The sequence below is a fragment of the Andrena cerasifolii genome, chromosome 1, assembly GCF_050908995.1.
Source record: "Andrena cerasifolii isolate SP2316 chromosome 1, iyAndCera1_principal, whole genome shotgun sequence".
In the NCBI taxonomy this organism is placed as follows: Eukaryota; Metazoa; Arthropoda; class Insecta; order Hymenoptera; family Andrenidae; genus Andrena; species Andrena cerasifolii.
The window spans coordinates 25,590,253-25,606,729 of record NC_135118.1 but is presented as its reverse complement, the minus strand read 5'-3'; positions in this window follow the sequence as shown (position 1 = coordinate 25,606,729).

Sequence of the window (16,477 nt, the reverse complement as noted above, 5' to 3'; positions counted from 1 at the left end):
TCCGCTACCTCGCGAGTCAAGCTTCCCTAAAATGCCACGTCCTCCTCCCTCCACACAAGAAACACTTGTCCTGTCCCCGCTACCACCCCCTACGCCGGTCCCTCATCCATCGAGGGACTCACTGACAGGAGACACAACCAATTCGTGCACGATCGTGCGCGAAATCCGTTTCGACGATTCCCGGACCGCGGTTGCGACGAATCTCTTCCAGCACGACATCCCGCCGCGGGGACCGAGGGTAATTCGTGGTGGCAGGCAGAACGAGGGGTCCGCTGGAAGGTGGGCAGAAAGGACTGGCGCGATCGTTCCGCCCTGGAGGGACGTGGACAACTTCCAGTTGGCTGAAAAATACCGCCCGGAGCCGGAGGAGAAGAAAAGGTATCGGATGTCGGATACAGTTCGCAGGTGCAGAAGGATACGGCGGGCTACGACGAGTGGCTATGGAACGCAGGAGGGGCACCGTAGAATCTTTGAAATCGAATCGGTTTCATGCTCGACGAGGCCCCCTGGGATCCTCGAGCAGTCGATTTCCTGCGAATGGATTCCCGGCGACGCGGCTAATCGATTTTGCCACTCAATTTGCGATCTCTACCCAGGGAAATTATCGGCCCTCCTCGTTCCTAGAGTCACGTGAAAAAGGACTGGGCCACGTTCAGCCCCGGGACCTTTCGTTCCTCGCGGTCGATCACCTTGCTTCGTTAACGCGTTCACGGTCTCCTGACTTGCACCACGGATTTGGATGGTTTTGACTATTTAGCCTGTCTTCTGGGCCGTGCATGTGGGTCAGTGAATTGGGTGCTTTGGGACGTGGGAGTGTTACGTGAAATCCGAGATGAGGAAAATTTTTATTTAAATGAAATTTCGTGCAACTGAGAAAAGTTAAAAGGGTTATTCGTTATGTGTAGAAGAAAGTTAACTCGGGTTAACGAAAGGATGACGAATATTTTTTTTTAACTTGTATTCGTTATTTGAAATTTGATTTAAATAAAATTTTTGCCCAGCTCTGCGCGAGACTTGAGGAGCCTTTGCAGGTGAATTGGTAGTGATGGTTTTGGAAATGAAGAGGGTTTGTTTTGGAAGCTTTTATTTTCGGGAATGATAGTTGCTGGGATTTTTCTGCTACTTCGAACTCCCTTAAAAGATGCCGCATAATTTATTTCAGTCACATCAGGTAGTTCTAAGCATCGCAAGGGATGTTTCGTAATTAAAAAATTTATTCAAGTTTGAAACTCTGTAGAAATGTAGTTTAAGTGATGCTGATAGCGGAAACACTTTTTGCTTATGGTCCTGGGGGTGGGAACACACAAGTTTTGAATTTTCGAGTCGCCGAACCACCCCTTGTCGGTTCAGTGCCAGATAAATTCGACCGCCAGTCAGTCTCCTATCCTGGATCTCCTCGGTAATTTTAGAATCGACATCACAAGTTTCGATCTGCCCAAAGAACCCCGTCGAACAATGAAACAGAAACTGTACCCGGTGGAACGCCCGGAATTCACTTTCCCCGATCCAATATCCCCAGAGCAATTTTATCTTCTAATTCGTCCTTTCAACACGGAACAGTCTACTCCAGCGAACAAAATCTGTCGCGATCGATCTAACTCAGAAAGTAAAACTCCATATGTTCACTGCACCAAAAGTCCCAACACTCGCTCCAAAATGCGATACACACATGTCCACCATAGGAATCTACATGAAAGTGTCAAATTTCAAATTTCAAATACCTCTCCAATCAACCTAAAAAAACAGTGCCCACACATCGAGTTCCACAGTTGAGATGAATAATAATAATAATAATAATAATAATAATAATAAATGAAAAAGAAAAATTAAAAAAAAATTAAAACCGACTTCATAAGAATAAAAATGCACTAAAAAGTAAAAAATAATTTCTTCCCTTATTTAATCTACGACTCTCATTTTTTTTTTAAGTTGGGGCCTCATCATTTTCACTGTGTAAATCTGACGCCGACTTACAAAATATGAGAGTCTTAGATTAAACAAGGGAAAAAATAATTTTTTACTTTTTAGTGAAAGATTCGATAAAGTTTTATTTACTAATAAACAATAATAAAAACGTAAAAAAAAATAAATCACGGTTTTGACTTTCTGCAATATTTCTGAACGCTATTAGGTTCTATAATCATACATTAAATTGATATTTCAGACGGTTCTGGTTGTAGTAAACTCGGTAGACATTCCAAAGTTTCAGCCATTGTAAAGTTGTATTTCAAACAATCTGACGTGTCAACAAATCGCCTGTTTCATGTTTCCGCTTTTGCCAAGTACCAATTAAAGATTTTACGTAAAAAAAGTACTTAGATAAGCAAAATCTTATCAAATTAGCCCCAAAGATTGTTTTACTAAAGTTTTCATCCAACTTTGTCAGAAAAAAGATAGAAAAAACATGTTTGGGTCGCAATTCAGATATTTAATATTGTAGCAAATTTAATCCCCGACAAAACGAGCAAAAAAAATCAAAAATCGGTTGAGAATTGACGGAGATACGGAATTTTGTCCACAAAAAGGCACTTTGGAACCACTGTGCATCGGGAATCGCCCTCTTTCGAATAAAAAAAATCATCAAAATCGGTCCATATGCTGAGAAGTTATACACGGACAAACATAAAAAAAAACATACGCGTGGAATCTTCCCACTTTTTGAAGTCGGTTAAAAATGCAGAAATATATCCCACTAGCAGAAGAAATAAAGAAACAATGGAAGCAACAAAAGGTAACAATAGAACCTATCATTTTCCCAACAACTACAATCATACCACCTTCACTACACAAGAGCCTAAAACTAATAGACTTACACAACACATACACACCACTATGAAAATCATAACCCTTCATCATAAATCCTAGTTCACTGAAAAGAAAATTTCTCAGCTACACCGTCCCCAAGGATGAATAAAAGCTGAAGATCACAGCTTGAAAATACTTCCGCTGTATATCTTCAAAATACCAAGCTGAGCTCGTGAAGCACTAAAAGTAGTAAAAATAATAATAATTCCTTATTTATTAAATAATACTCAGCATATCCGAACCACCCCTAATCGAACTCTCCACCTCATTTCCTCGCATAACTTTCGAGCACCCCTTCCTGCTCAAAATAAACACATTTACCCCAACCTCCAGACAATTTTACAAATTCCCCACACTTCCACCCCTAAGTACACGCATACACACCAACGTGGTTACGACGCGGCGTACAGGGCGAAAAACACAGGAGCAGCCGGCGGAAATCGTTCCTCGCGGTGGTGGTGCAGGGAGGGTGGGCTGGTGAAACGCTAAAACGAAATCACTTTCGCGGCAACGATACTCGAATTATAATTACGCGGTACGCGGGTCCCCGGCGACCAGGCTGCCTCTGGTACACGGCCTGGTATCGATGAAATACCGATAATCGATTGCCCTCTACAAGGCATATATCCGGATAGGTCGATGCCTGAACACGCGCCCGCCGTTTCTATACCCCCCCCCTTGCCAACCCCCAGCAATTTGTACCCCGACGGCGGCGGGTGCACGCCGTTGCATTATAATGCCGCGGCGGCCCCGCTTATTATTTACGAGCGGTGGCTGCTAGGCTCCAGGGGTGGCAATATATCGACACCCCGCGGAGGTTTCCTTCTTTGGCTACTGGTTACCATTCATAATGGAGTATAATAGCTCTCCCTCCGTCCTGCCGCGCCCCCCAAGCTGGCCGTGGATGTAGGGGGTTCAGGGGGTGGTTAATCCGCAGTCAGAGTGCAACAACCCCCCATCGCTGTGTACGCCGCTGTAGCTTGCTCTTGCTTCTTCGTTGGCTTCTCCCTCTCTCTCTTTCTCTCGCTCTCGTTGTGTCTCTCCTCCGCGGCCTGGAATTTTAAGCCGCGCCACCCGGATCTCGGCGGAAGGGCTCGACGGAGACTTGGAAACCGATCCCCGGTTGTAGCGAAAGGGGAACGGGGATTTTCGCTGCAAGGCGTCGCGAGGCGAACAGGTCACGGCGAGGGAGGATACCGGTGGTCGGGGGTTATCGGAGGTGGTTTAGTAGCGGCTCGCAGGGGTGTAGGTAAAAGTAGCGAGGGGGGTTGAAGTTGGTAGTATCTCTGCGAGTGTTTTCGGGAGAAATGCAGTAGCTGTATTTTTTTGTGGTTCGGTGTAATATTTGATTTTGGGAGAATTAAAGGTTGGGTGCGTGGAAGTGGGGAGGTTTAAAGAGATTGTTGTGAGTGGTAGGAATTTTTTTTATGGTTTTTGTCCTGGGGAGTTCGGTAGGAGAAATCGGGGTAAAATGAGCTGTCTTAATTTGTTCTTTAAAAATGGAATATATTTACAAATTTTGGTGACGTAATAAATGTATGTAATATAACAATGATAATTATGCACATTCAGATACCGAAAAATGTAAATTCATTTAAAAAATTAATTTTTAGAGACTTCCGATTGGTTTTCTTTTCAATTTAGCTTCCTGGATAAATGAGTCGTAAATGTGTTATTTTAACTCAAAATTTGTTCTACGAGTTTAAAACAAACTAGAAACATATGTACATGTACACGCGTTTAAGAAAACATTAATCCCAACATTATTAAATAATTCATTTTCCACTGACAAGGGAAGATCCCGAACCAGAAAATTCAAAAAATTCTGAAACTTTGTGAATATGTAGGGAGTTTCCTCCTGATTACAACGGAATTTTTGTTTGCTGCCCAAATTCACTCTAAGGGGGTGTAACTGACCCCTGAAAATCCGGTTATTTTCCGATTTTGTGTTATAATTCATGAAATATAAAATAATCTTTTTTTCCCAAATGCTAGATCTAATTAAAAGAAGTAACTTTTGTCTTAAAACTTTTTTTCTATCTCTTACAGTTCGCGAGTTATAACATCGGAAAGTAGCCAAATTTTCAGAGGTTAATTTCACCCCCTTCGAGTGAATTTGGGTAGCAAACAAAAATTGCGTTGTAATCAGGAAGAAATCCCCTACATATTCACAAAGTTCCAGAATTTTTTTAATTTTCGAGTTCGGGATCTTCCCTTGTTAGAGTAAATTAGAAAAACTGTTTATAAAATTATTGCTCTGACTCAAAATTAAAACGAGAACGCTAATTAAAAATATATATTTCCACACAATAATTAGTAGTTATTGATTGATAAGTTTCTATTACTATTTGTGACAAAATTTTCAAATCTGGAGCATTCGTATTGCGCAAAACGATTTAAATTTTTTTTAAATATATTACACGTCATAACTCAAAAACTAATAAAAGTGGAGCTGCACCCCTCTTGCTGCAAGGTCCTCAATTGAAAGCTATTGCAAAATACATAACTCTCTCCTCGTATGAATTTTTTTTATCAATCTATTGTTGTAAAAAACGAATGATTAGATGTGTTGGTTACCTTATTCCGTCAATCCGTAGAAGTGAATTCCATGGACGTCTTACCTACTACGTTTTTACTTGCAGAAGTAGAAATATGATACCACAGTTTCTAGATATAGGTAACGTTACCATATTCCTTCACCAACAAACCGGGACAGGTAAAAAGAAAAAAATGAAACGGAACGAAATTTTTTTGAAAAGGAGTAATAATATTTACAAGTACAGCAACAATCAATTTGAAAGCCAAGTTATAGGTAGTTTTCTATACGTAAAACTTTCTTCAGAAATGAATTTCTTTCATTATTCTCAATTTCTTCGTAGAATTCAGTCAAAAGTCAGAAAATAAGGAAACCGGGACAAGGGTTGAAAACCGGAATATATGACAACCCTAGGTATCGGGTAAGCCCGTACCACCTGACATAAAACAGCTATTAAAACTAATACCAACATTATTTACTTTATCAGAATAAACCTAATACCCTTAAAATTTTCTGCTCACTTAAAAAAAGTATTACACACAATATTTCCTTCAAAACAATATTTCCCGAAAATCGAGTTGAAAAGTGAAGTGATAACATCCTATAAAAATTTTGACATTCTCCCTGAATTAATTGCACAGTACTATAATCAGTACTACTGCCAACCACCCCTAAAAACCATCCCTTACAAACTCCTCACGCCTCCTCTCCGCAGGTCACACAATCCCACATTCTCCTCAAAACTACCCCCACTTCAACAACCCCATATCTCACCCACAGCAGCAAGCACCCTACCCCCGAACCAACAGACCCCTTCCCTCACCCACAACCCGCAAATATTCCCGAAAAACCGCACCTCGTTACAGGAATCGCAGCGCGGCGCGGTGCATTACTACCGGAATTACACCTCCCGCCACGAATGTCCGAAACCCGCGTCGAAAAACATTCCCATTCTCCGCAATTCAGCCGGAGCAACACACTGGGTGGCACGCGTCCCAATAAAATATCCGCAGAGCGGAGCGCGGGGGTGCGCGCGCGGGCCGCTGGTTTCGAATCGGCGATAAATGAACGGAAACATCGATGTTTGCCGAATACTTAAAAATCACGATCCGCGGAAAAGCCGGCCGCTCGGGGATTGGCTTTTAAAATTTTTTTTCGACTTCCATCAATATTTGCTCTGCCGCGCTCCTTCACCAGGCTGGGAACGCCGAGCGGAGAGCTTCACCCTCTACCTGTATCGACCGTGCACACGTGTGCACCCACGTATTTGCCGGGGCACAAGTGCGCATGGAAGCCAATCGACGGGCCGAGCGGAGATCCTCCGCGGTTGGACCAGGGACAAGGAGTGTATAGTGTTGCCGAACATCGGCAAACAGCCCGGTGCCCTCGGTCCCTTCTCTTCCCCGGGTCCGATACGGCTTCACGGGCCAGCAAAACACACGCAGCCCGCTTGTGTGCGCTGGAAAACGTGCGGGGATAGAGGAGGTCGTTCCGGAGACAAGTAACGGGAACGAGGAACCGATTTTCAATCTTTCTTGGGAGGCCCGAGCGAAGTAACTTGGTTTCGACTTTCAAGTTCCAACCCCCTCGGTGTGCTTTGGAGGATTTTCTGGGGGAGGATGGGTGACTTGGAACTTGGGATTAGGTGGGACCTGGGTTTTTGACAGGTACGTTTTGATACGGGGTCAATTTTGACCAGGGTTTGTTGGTTTTTAAAAACCAGGTTTAAAAATCGTGTTTTTTATAATTTTGTAAAATTAAAAAATCGGTTTTTAAATTTAAAAAGAGGTTTTATGTATTTGAATTGATATGTAAAAGTGAATTAATTGTTTAATTAAAAATGATAACATTTTGACTTGAAATCATCTCGGACAGAAGCATATTGTAGTAAGTAACAGTTTACTGTAAAACTAATCTTCGTGAGCTCATATTTCCGGAAAAAATACTAAATAAAGTAAAGATTTATAATTTATATTTAGTTTTAGATTTTAATTTATAATTTATATTTAGTTTTAGATTTTATTTTTTTTTCATTTGGTTTTGTATGCAGTGTATTTTATTGTGTTATATTTTTGTGGATCCATAAATATTAAATGAACTCAAAAATTGTACGGATTTGTACGGATTTCAGTTATTTTAATTTTTTGGATTTATTTGGTTTTATATATTTTGTTAAACTTTTGTAATTCCATACATATTAAAAGAACTAAAAAAAATTTAAATAAGTACTAATTTTATTTTGTATTTTAAATATATTTTTTTGTGAAAATTCGGAAACCGCTAGAACCGTTTTTTTGGGAATAGTTGAATTTAAAAACTGGTTTTTTTCAAAAGTAGGTTTTTGTGTGAACCCTAATTTTGACCCACTCCAAGTCCATCCACTTGTAAGTGGAAATTTTTGCTAAAATTCAGGTTTTACCACCATTACATTTTATATTTGAGGCTATCAGCGCAATACAGTGGCATACAGCCAAAGTTTTTTTTTCTCAGATTACGGCTATTGAAATTATTAACGTCCTAAAGTCGTTGTTTTAAGGCGTCTTTCCACTGTGACACCCTGATAAAGTACCGCTGTTTGGAATTTTTTTTGTCTCAAAACGAATGTGTTTACTAAACTGAAATTTTTCCTATTTATTAATACGTGCTTTGAGAATGCAAAATTATTTTTTTCATATTTTTTTAATGCCTGCTTGCGCCAAAATAAGTGGGTGTGATATGCGCTGTAAAATAAAAGACGCTTCGACTGCGTGGTCGATTTTGGAGGAACCGTGTATGTGAAACAAAAAATCCAAATAGATTTCTAATCCGCATGACTGTCGCTATGGCAGGGACTAAGATTAATTAGATTGATGAAGAATAAACAAAATGGCGGACGTCCAAAGTTGAGCTATCGAAATTAGCTAAATTGTTTAATCATTCTGCGACGCAAAAGATGAGAAAAGAGCAACGAACATGTGTGATTCTAGTTCAGGCCATAGCGACAGTCCTCCATCACAAACCTCCCTGATACCACCCCCCCAAATACATGGTTCCTTCAAAATCGACCACGCAGTCGAAGCTTCTTTTTTTCACAGCGCATATTACGTTTCCTAATTTCGGGGCAAGCATGCATTAAAAAAATATGAAAATTTTTATTTTGTATTCTCGAAACACAAATTAATAAATAGAAAATCTTCAATTTACTAAACACATTCTTTTTCTGACAATAAAAGTTCCAAACAGCGGTACCTTATCAGGACGTCACAGTGGAAAGACCCCTTAAGCAAAAATCTGACGAATTTCCCCGAGTTGCAGTCGTTCTTCGGTAAAATTGCAGTTACGTTGCGTCAGTGGACGAACGGCCTAAAATCTAAAATCCTATTTGAAAAAATCTCCAAATGGGATTAGGGTCAAAATGGACCCCGCACCCGACGCGTACTAAAACCATCCCTCCTCCAAATAAACCTCCCCTTATTTATCACAGAAACACAACAAGACTCACCAACACTGTCTGACGACTCAATAAATACCACAAAATCCGAAAAACCTGAAATAAACGAACCCCTTAAAAAGCCCCAAATATTTTCCCTCAAGCCTAATATTTCCTCTAGCCGGAAGTTACCAAGAAGCAAGTAAATATCATCGGAGCAAATCGCACAGCTCTCCTGTGCGCCCTTCGGGGTGGAATCGGCGCGACAAAATGGAGAGCGCCGAGGGGTAGCGTTCCGGAGATTCACGGGAGTATATCGCCGGGGAAACGGGGCCGTTTCTTTGTGAGCCGTTTCGCCTCTAAATAGTATATCTACGACGGCATATCGAGGTATTTCATTGGGCAATACTTTATTATCTCTTCCTCGGGGATGCTCGGCGAGGGGGTGGGTAGGGGTGGGGTGGCCGTTGGACGAGCGCCTGTGTGAAACGGTGCCGAGAAAGGGAGCCACCGCGGGGTTTGAAAGAGGAGGAAGAGGAGGAGAGAAATACAGAGTAATAGAACTGGGCGCGCTGACGGAGAGGCCACGGACACAGCGCTGAAGCGAGTCTCGCTGGGCCGAGGGGGCGTCGCGAAACAATTCCCAACTGAATAATATTAGTATCTAACAATGGACGTGCTAAATTGAAATACAGAGAGGACCCCGCATTCTCCGTATATCTCTGTCCCTCTCCCTGTATCACGCTGCACCCTTCAATCTCTGTGTGCGCGCGCGCGTGTGCGCATGTAGCCGCGCACACGTACAGACGGGATTACCTTGCGCCGGGTGCCTCTTGTACCTTTCCCGTCTGCGTGGTGGTTCGAGCTGCGTTTGACTCTCCGCGCGGACGAGAGCGAGCGCGCGCGCGCGCGTGGCCGAGCTAGCAGTTACAGAGAATAGGGCGAAACTCGAGAGGGGTGAGAAATAGCATGCAAATGAAATATTAATTAAATCTATTAAAATTCCCTGTCTCTTTCTGCGACCCCTGCCCTCCTCGTCTGTTACCGTTCCGCGTTCTTTATTGTCTTCTTTAGTTTTTCACCGGCTTCGTTTCGGTGGGCTCTGCGGGGGCGAGGGTGGAGGCGGGGGGTGGAATCTTGGATTTCGTTGATTTCCCGTCTTCGCACTGTTCTTTTTGGGCTTCTCGAGGTTCTGGCTTGATTTTTCTGGTGGCCACTCTTTTGGGACCCCCCACTACTACTTTATGTTGCTTTGTTTTGGAAGGGTTGGTTCTGATGCTGTATTAGCTTCTGTAAAGTTATTTTGCGTTCTCTTTTCAGGATTCTATTTTTTTTTTATTTCTGTAGACTCTTCTGTTTATTTCTCTGAGTGATGGCAGTTTCATAGGGGAGTGAACTTAGGTATAGTTAGAGAACAGTAGGGAAAATTGTAAACTAGTTGCCAAACACCTACTATATTACTGTATTCCAGGATAAAGGAAATGGTAAAATAGGGATTAGTGATAGCAGCATTGTTGTTATTCTTCTTACAAGTGCAAGGAGAAATTATTATAATATAGGGGAAAGTCCAGTACCGGCCAAAGCTGGATCTCGCTTCTAATGTTAGTTAACTGCACTATCGATGGAGAAATAAATAAATACTATAGTCCAGACCAACGTATTCCGGTGACGTTCCTTTTTCTTCAGTATTACCAGAATTTTAAGATATTTAAAGTTTAAGCTGGTTTTCCGTAGGACAAAAATTATTTTTCATAGCTGATTTCTTATTTTTCAGGTAATTAAATAATTGTATCATATTACGTACATTATTTTTAGACTATTCGATGTACATAAATGCCCCGGTTTTGCAATTTGCTTTGTATATTACGTATCAAACCTAAAACTTTTTTCCGTGCTTATCGTACAGTACCGACCAATTTTTTTTTAATTTCTTCCCATACTTAAAGTCCTTAGGTTCTTCTTCTTTGTTTTTCTGAAGAAAAATGTTCGAAATTAAATTAAGCAGAAAAAAAGGGAAATGGACGCAGAACGATGTGAATGCGGCGTAGAAAATGCTACTATAAACCAAAATTAGACTAAACTAAATTAAAGTAAACTTAAACTAGGCTTTGATGAACAAGTCACTGATAAGGGAAGATCCCGAACCGAAAATTCAAAAAATTCTGAAATTCTGTGTATATGTAAAGGATTTCCTTATGATTACAACGCAATTTTTGTTTGCTGCCCAAATTCACTCGAAAGGGGTGAAATCAACCCCTTTAGATCTAATTAAAAAAAGTAACTTTTGTCTTGAAATTTCTTTTCTATCTCTTACAGATTGCGTGTTAGAAAATAAAATCGAAAAATATCTGAATCTTCAGGGGTTAATTTCACCCCCTTACTGTGATTTTGGGCAGAAAAAAAATTGCCTTGTAATCAGGAGGAAATTCGCTACATATCCACAAAGTTTCAGAATTTTTTGAATTTTCGGGTTCGGGATCTTCCCTTGTTAGGCATCTAGCTTCATCTTAAACAAATCTGAAGCTCTGTTACAATATGCCCCAGTCCCGGGGTAAATTGTAACACTTCTATTTTACTTATTTAAATACAAATATGAACACAAATAAACATTTCTAAAAACTATAAATGAAAACACATATCATTATTAAACATTTGATATATATACGTTAAACAATAATTGCTTATTCATCTGATTCTATAAAAATCTTCTTTTTCGCTTTCTTTACTTTTGCCTTTATACTTATACTTTTTGGATTCTCCATTCTTCTCTTGTGCGTCTAGAGGATCTTTTTTCCGGTGTGTCAGCAAGTAGCTTGCTTTATCACCATTTAGACCGGAGTAACACTAGTAGCATGCTACAATTTACCAGCTCACGTGTCTTCACCCCTCTCCCGCAAAACCCGTAAAATTTTTCTGGAAAATTCTGATCTCGTCGCGATTTCGAAGCACCCCACGATCAGATATCGCCTTTCACCCCACCCACACCCCATCGTTTCTCTGCGCTATTACTCCGCCCGCACCCCTCCCCCTACGTGCGTGTATTCCACTATTCCCAGCCGCGGTTCGCGCGGCACCATCGAATTCATTCTATCGCCCGTGGCATATTCCATTAATTACTTTCACTTTGCTTCAATGGCATTTCCATTTCAATGATCGTCGTCGCTCTTCCTCTCGCCTCCCTACCCCTCCCCGCCTCCTTACCCCGGCGCCCCATCACGCCGACGCCGTTTCCACCGCGAGCATCCCCTTTTCCAATGGAATCCGTCGGCTCTTCGCATTGAAATACGTTTCGTATTGTAAGTGAAATACAACGGGGGCCCAGCCTGCCGAACTCGTCTGACGAACTTTCGTCCGGCGGCCTCGAGTATCTTCGGTCTCCTCGGCTGAGGTGCGCGAAGTCTGTTTCCTGGGGGGTGTAGCATCGGTGGATACTGTCCTGTAAGGGAGGATCGTTGTTTGGACGGACGAACGGGGTTCTGGGTGGGATATGAGATCGAAATGCGGGGACTGGAATTGGAGGGTAGGGGAGAGCGGGGACAAAAGTAACACTTCTTACATTTGGCCTGGCCTACAATTATCTTTTATAGATAGGAAAATGAAAATTGTGCCTTAAGATACTATGTTTCTTGGTCTATAGTTTAACTATGAATATTAAAAAAAAAATAGAAGGAACTTACCTGAACGATCTAAATAACAAATTTAGCTTGCCCAGGGTATACCATTCGTGTTACTGCTCAGCGTCACTCAATGCAATAAAAGAGACACTATATATATGTAACTGTGTAAATCAAACGTTTTGGAAATGATTGTAGAAGGGAGGAGAAGACGCGTTACTTTCATGACGCCGTTACGTTTGTCCCCGCTCGCCCCTACACTAGTTATTCGATATAAGCTCGTTGGTCGGGACTGGTGGCGAGCTTTGTGCGAGGGACGCGTTTCTGGGACTGATTTAGGGTCACTATCGTTTCTGAGAGGACAGCTGGTTGATGAATCTGAATTAGTATAGGTCATAGAGACCTTTTTACAGGAAACCGTAACTGATATTCCGAATTTCCCTGTTCACGTGGTATAACGGAGTCTCCAATATTATGATGAATATTTACTGTGGAAAGGGCCTGATATTACTCCATAGGTACACTAGCGCACAAAAAGTTACCACTTTTTCGATTTGTTTTATTTTTGTTATTTTACATTTGGGACTGTGGTATGTTTAATATGCATATTCTCATGGAGAGTTTAAAGCTGTATAAAACCCAGTTAAAATTGAATTTATTTAGCTGACAAACAAAAGTGTTATGTGACATAGAACGGGGTAACACATATTTGGGACCGACCAAGAAGTTACCACGTTTAGTAACTTTTTAGGTTCTCCTAAAAGCAAAAGGTGTCCGCACAAAATATTAGATTTTTTTTATCAATGTTCAAAAGTGGTAATTTTTTGTTGGCTTTAAAAGCGTGTTGTCTTGTTTAATGTTATGCAGGATTTTTGTTTGTTAGTTAAATAAATTCAACTGTAACTGGGTTTTACACAGCTTTTAATTCTCTTTCAGAAGATGTATATTAGGCACATACTGCAGTTTTGAGTTGATATTGAAAAATAATAGAAGTAGGGTGGTTGGAAAAAGTGGTAACTTTTTTCCACTACTGTAAGTGATTGAATTCAGAATAAAAGAAAAACACGTCTGTTCCACTTGATTGTTTTAAATGACATATTCTGGTAAAATAATTTCATTACAAACAAAAAGGAAATTAAATAGAAAATCGAAGATACAAGATTTTATTTAATCAAAAATGCACTAAACACTAAAAAATAATGATTTTCATGTATTACAATTACAATGACGATATCTCACTTTAAAGAAAACCCAAGTGTAAATAAAAGCCAAATATAAAAATACCAAAATTTTATCGGAAAAAGTTCTACGAGCCAATGGTAACACTATAACATAAAATTTGATTTTTGACACTTACAGTGTTCTCCACAATTCCGCTTCATTTATCGCGCGCACGAGAAAAAACACCACGCGTCGGGCCTGCCTACAATTACCACCACAGTTAGGCATTATCAAAAAAAAAACTTCTTCAAATAACGAAACCAACAAAAGATACCTTATCTATTGTCGAATAAAGATGATTCGAGTTATCTTCATTCGAGGAGTAACGAATGAAATTTGTATCTTTTATTGGAACTGAAAATTTGTATTAACACTTTGCCCGTCTCTGGTAATTTACCACATTGCGTAGAATCGACGAGCCACGCTAAGGTCTCCTCCAAAGCGTCCGAACCGGTCGCTCACCTCGAGGCATGGTACCTATCGCGACGCGTTAGATCCGATCCTTACGTAATGTTTGACTCGTGACCGCGGCTTTTTACGCGGCTGTGTGCCCGTCCGGGTCGTGTGGATTCTTGCCGCGGGGGCAGGGTCCTACCTGCCACGGTTTCGATCGTGTCCTCCTGTTTGCTCATCCATTATGGCTACAATAACAAGGAGCGTCCGCTCCATCAGCTTCTTTTACACAGCCTCCCACGTCCCTCTCGTCTCTCCCTGGCCCTCTCTCTCTCTCTCCCGCCGTCGATGCTCGTAACAGTCCGCCAAGATCGGTATACACCGTGTTGACCCTATTCTCCTTTCGAACGGCGTTCGTCGAACCTCCGCTTCCCTCGTCCTCGTTCTCGAGGAGGATCTCGAGGACGAGCATGTATGCACAAAGTGGACGAGGAACGTGAATGCAATCCCGTGCGTGAAAGGAGTACCTGTAACGTTCTTTCTCCCCGATTGTTGCACACTCGAGGCTCGCGCGAGCTGAACGTCCGATCGAGGGTCCCTGTTTTTCTTGGTGTTTTGGGGGAAGGACAGGTCTGCAGGGTGGAAATGCGATTTATCGATCGAGCTGGGCTTAAGCAAGTTTTGTGGAACATTGGATGGAAATGGAAGGATTTTTAGCTTTCGATTTTCAGATTCGTCAGCTCCAGTTGGGGATCTTAGAAGTGTTGATGTCTTTTGTAGTGTCAGTAGTAGGAGTAGTAGGTACGATTAGGCATAGCTGGTTGTGAGTTATGTGTGCGAGGGCAAAAAGGTAGGGTGGGCTTAAGCAGGTTTTGTGGAACATTAAATGGAACTGGAAGAATTTTCAGATTCGTCAGCTCCAAGTGAGGATCTTAGGAGTGTTGATGTCTTTTGTAGTGTTAGTAATAGGAGTAGTAGGTACGATTAGGCATAGCTGATTGTGAGTTACGTGTGCGAGGGCAAAAAGGGTAGGGTGGGCTTAAGCAGGTTTTGTGGAACATTGAATGGAACTGGAAGGATTTTTAGCTTTCGATTTTCAGATTCGTCAGCTCCAAGTGGGGATCTTAGGAGTGTTGATATCTTTTGTAGTGTTACTAGTAGGAGTAGTAGGTACGATTAGGCATAGCTGATTGTGAGTTACGTGTGCGAGGGCAAAAAGGGTAGGGAGGGCTTAAGCAGGTTTTGTGGAACATTGGATGGAACTGGAAGGATTTTCAGATTCGTCAGCTCCAAGTGAGGATCTTAGGAGTGTTGATGTCTTTTGTAGGGTTAGTAGTAGGAGTAGTAGGTATGATTAGGCATAGCTGATTGTGAGTTATGTGTACGAGGGCAAAAAGGGTAGGGTGGGCTTAAGCAGGTTTTGTGGAACATTGGATGGAACTGGAAGGATTTTCAGATTCGTCAGCTCCAAGTGAGGATCTTAGGAGTGTTGATGTCTTTTGTAGGGTTAGTAGTAGGAGTAGTAGGTATGATTAGGCATAGCTGATTGTGAGTTATGTGTACGAGGGCGAAAAGGGTAGGGTGGGCTTAAGCAGGTTTTGTGGAACATTGGATGGAACTGGAAGGATTTTTAGCTTTCGATTTTCAGATTCGTCAGCTCCAGTTGGAGATCTTAGGAGTGTTGATATCTTTTGTAGTGTTACTAGTAGGAGTAGTAGGTACGATTAGGCATAGCTGATTGTGAGTTACGTGTGCGAGGGCAAAAAGGGTAGGGTGGGCTTAAGCAGGTTTTGTGGAACATTGGATGGAACTGGAAGGATTTTCAGATTCGTCAGCTCCAAGTGAGGATCTTAGGAGTGTTGATGTCTTTTGTAGGGTTAGTAGTAGGAGTAGTAGGTATGATTAGGCATAGCTGATTGTGAGTTATGTGTACGAGGGCAAAAAGGGTAGGGTGGGCTTAAGCAGGTTTTGTGGAACATTGGATGGAACTGGAAGGATTTTCAGATTCGTCAGCTCCAAGTGGGGATCTTAGGAGTGTTGATATGTGTTGTAGTGTTACTAGTAGGAGTAATAGGTACGATTAGGCATAGCTGATTGTGAGTTACATGTGCGAGGGCAAAAAGGGTAGGGTGGGCTTGAGCAGGTTTTGTGGAACATTGAATGGAACTGGAAGGATTTTTAGCTTTCAATTTTCAGATTTGTCAGCTCCAAGTGGGGATCTTAGGAGTGTTGATGTCTTTTGTAGTGTTAGTAATAGGAGTAGTAGGTACGATTAGGCATAGCTGATTGTGAGTTACGTGTGCGAGGGCAAAAAGGGTAGGGTGGGCTTAAGCAGGTTTTGTGGAACATTGAATGGAACTGGAAGGATTTTTAGCTTTCGATTTTCAGATTTGTCAGCTCCAAGTGGGGATCTTAGGAGTGTTGATGATAAATTTTAGTGCTTACTTTGCGAGATATAACGATGGGCGATATTAGGCACAGTCACCCTACTTGTGGTAT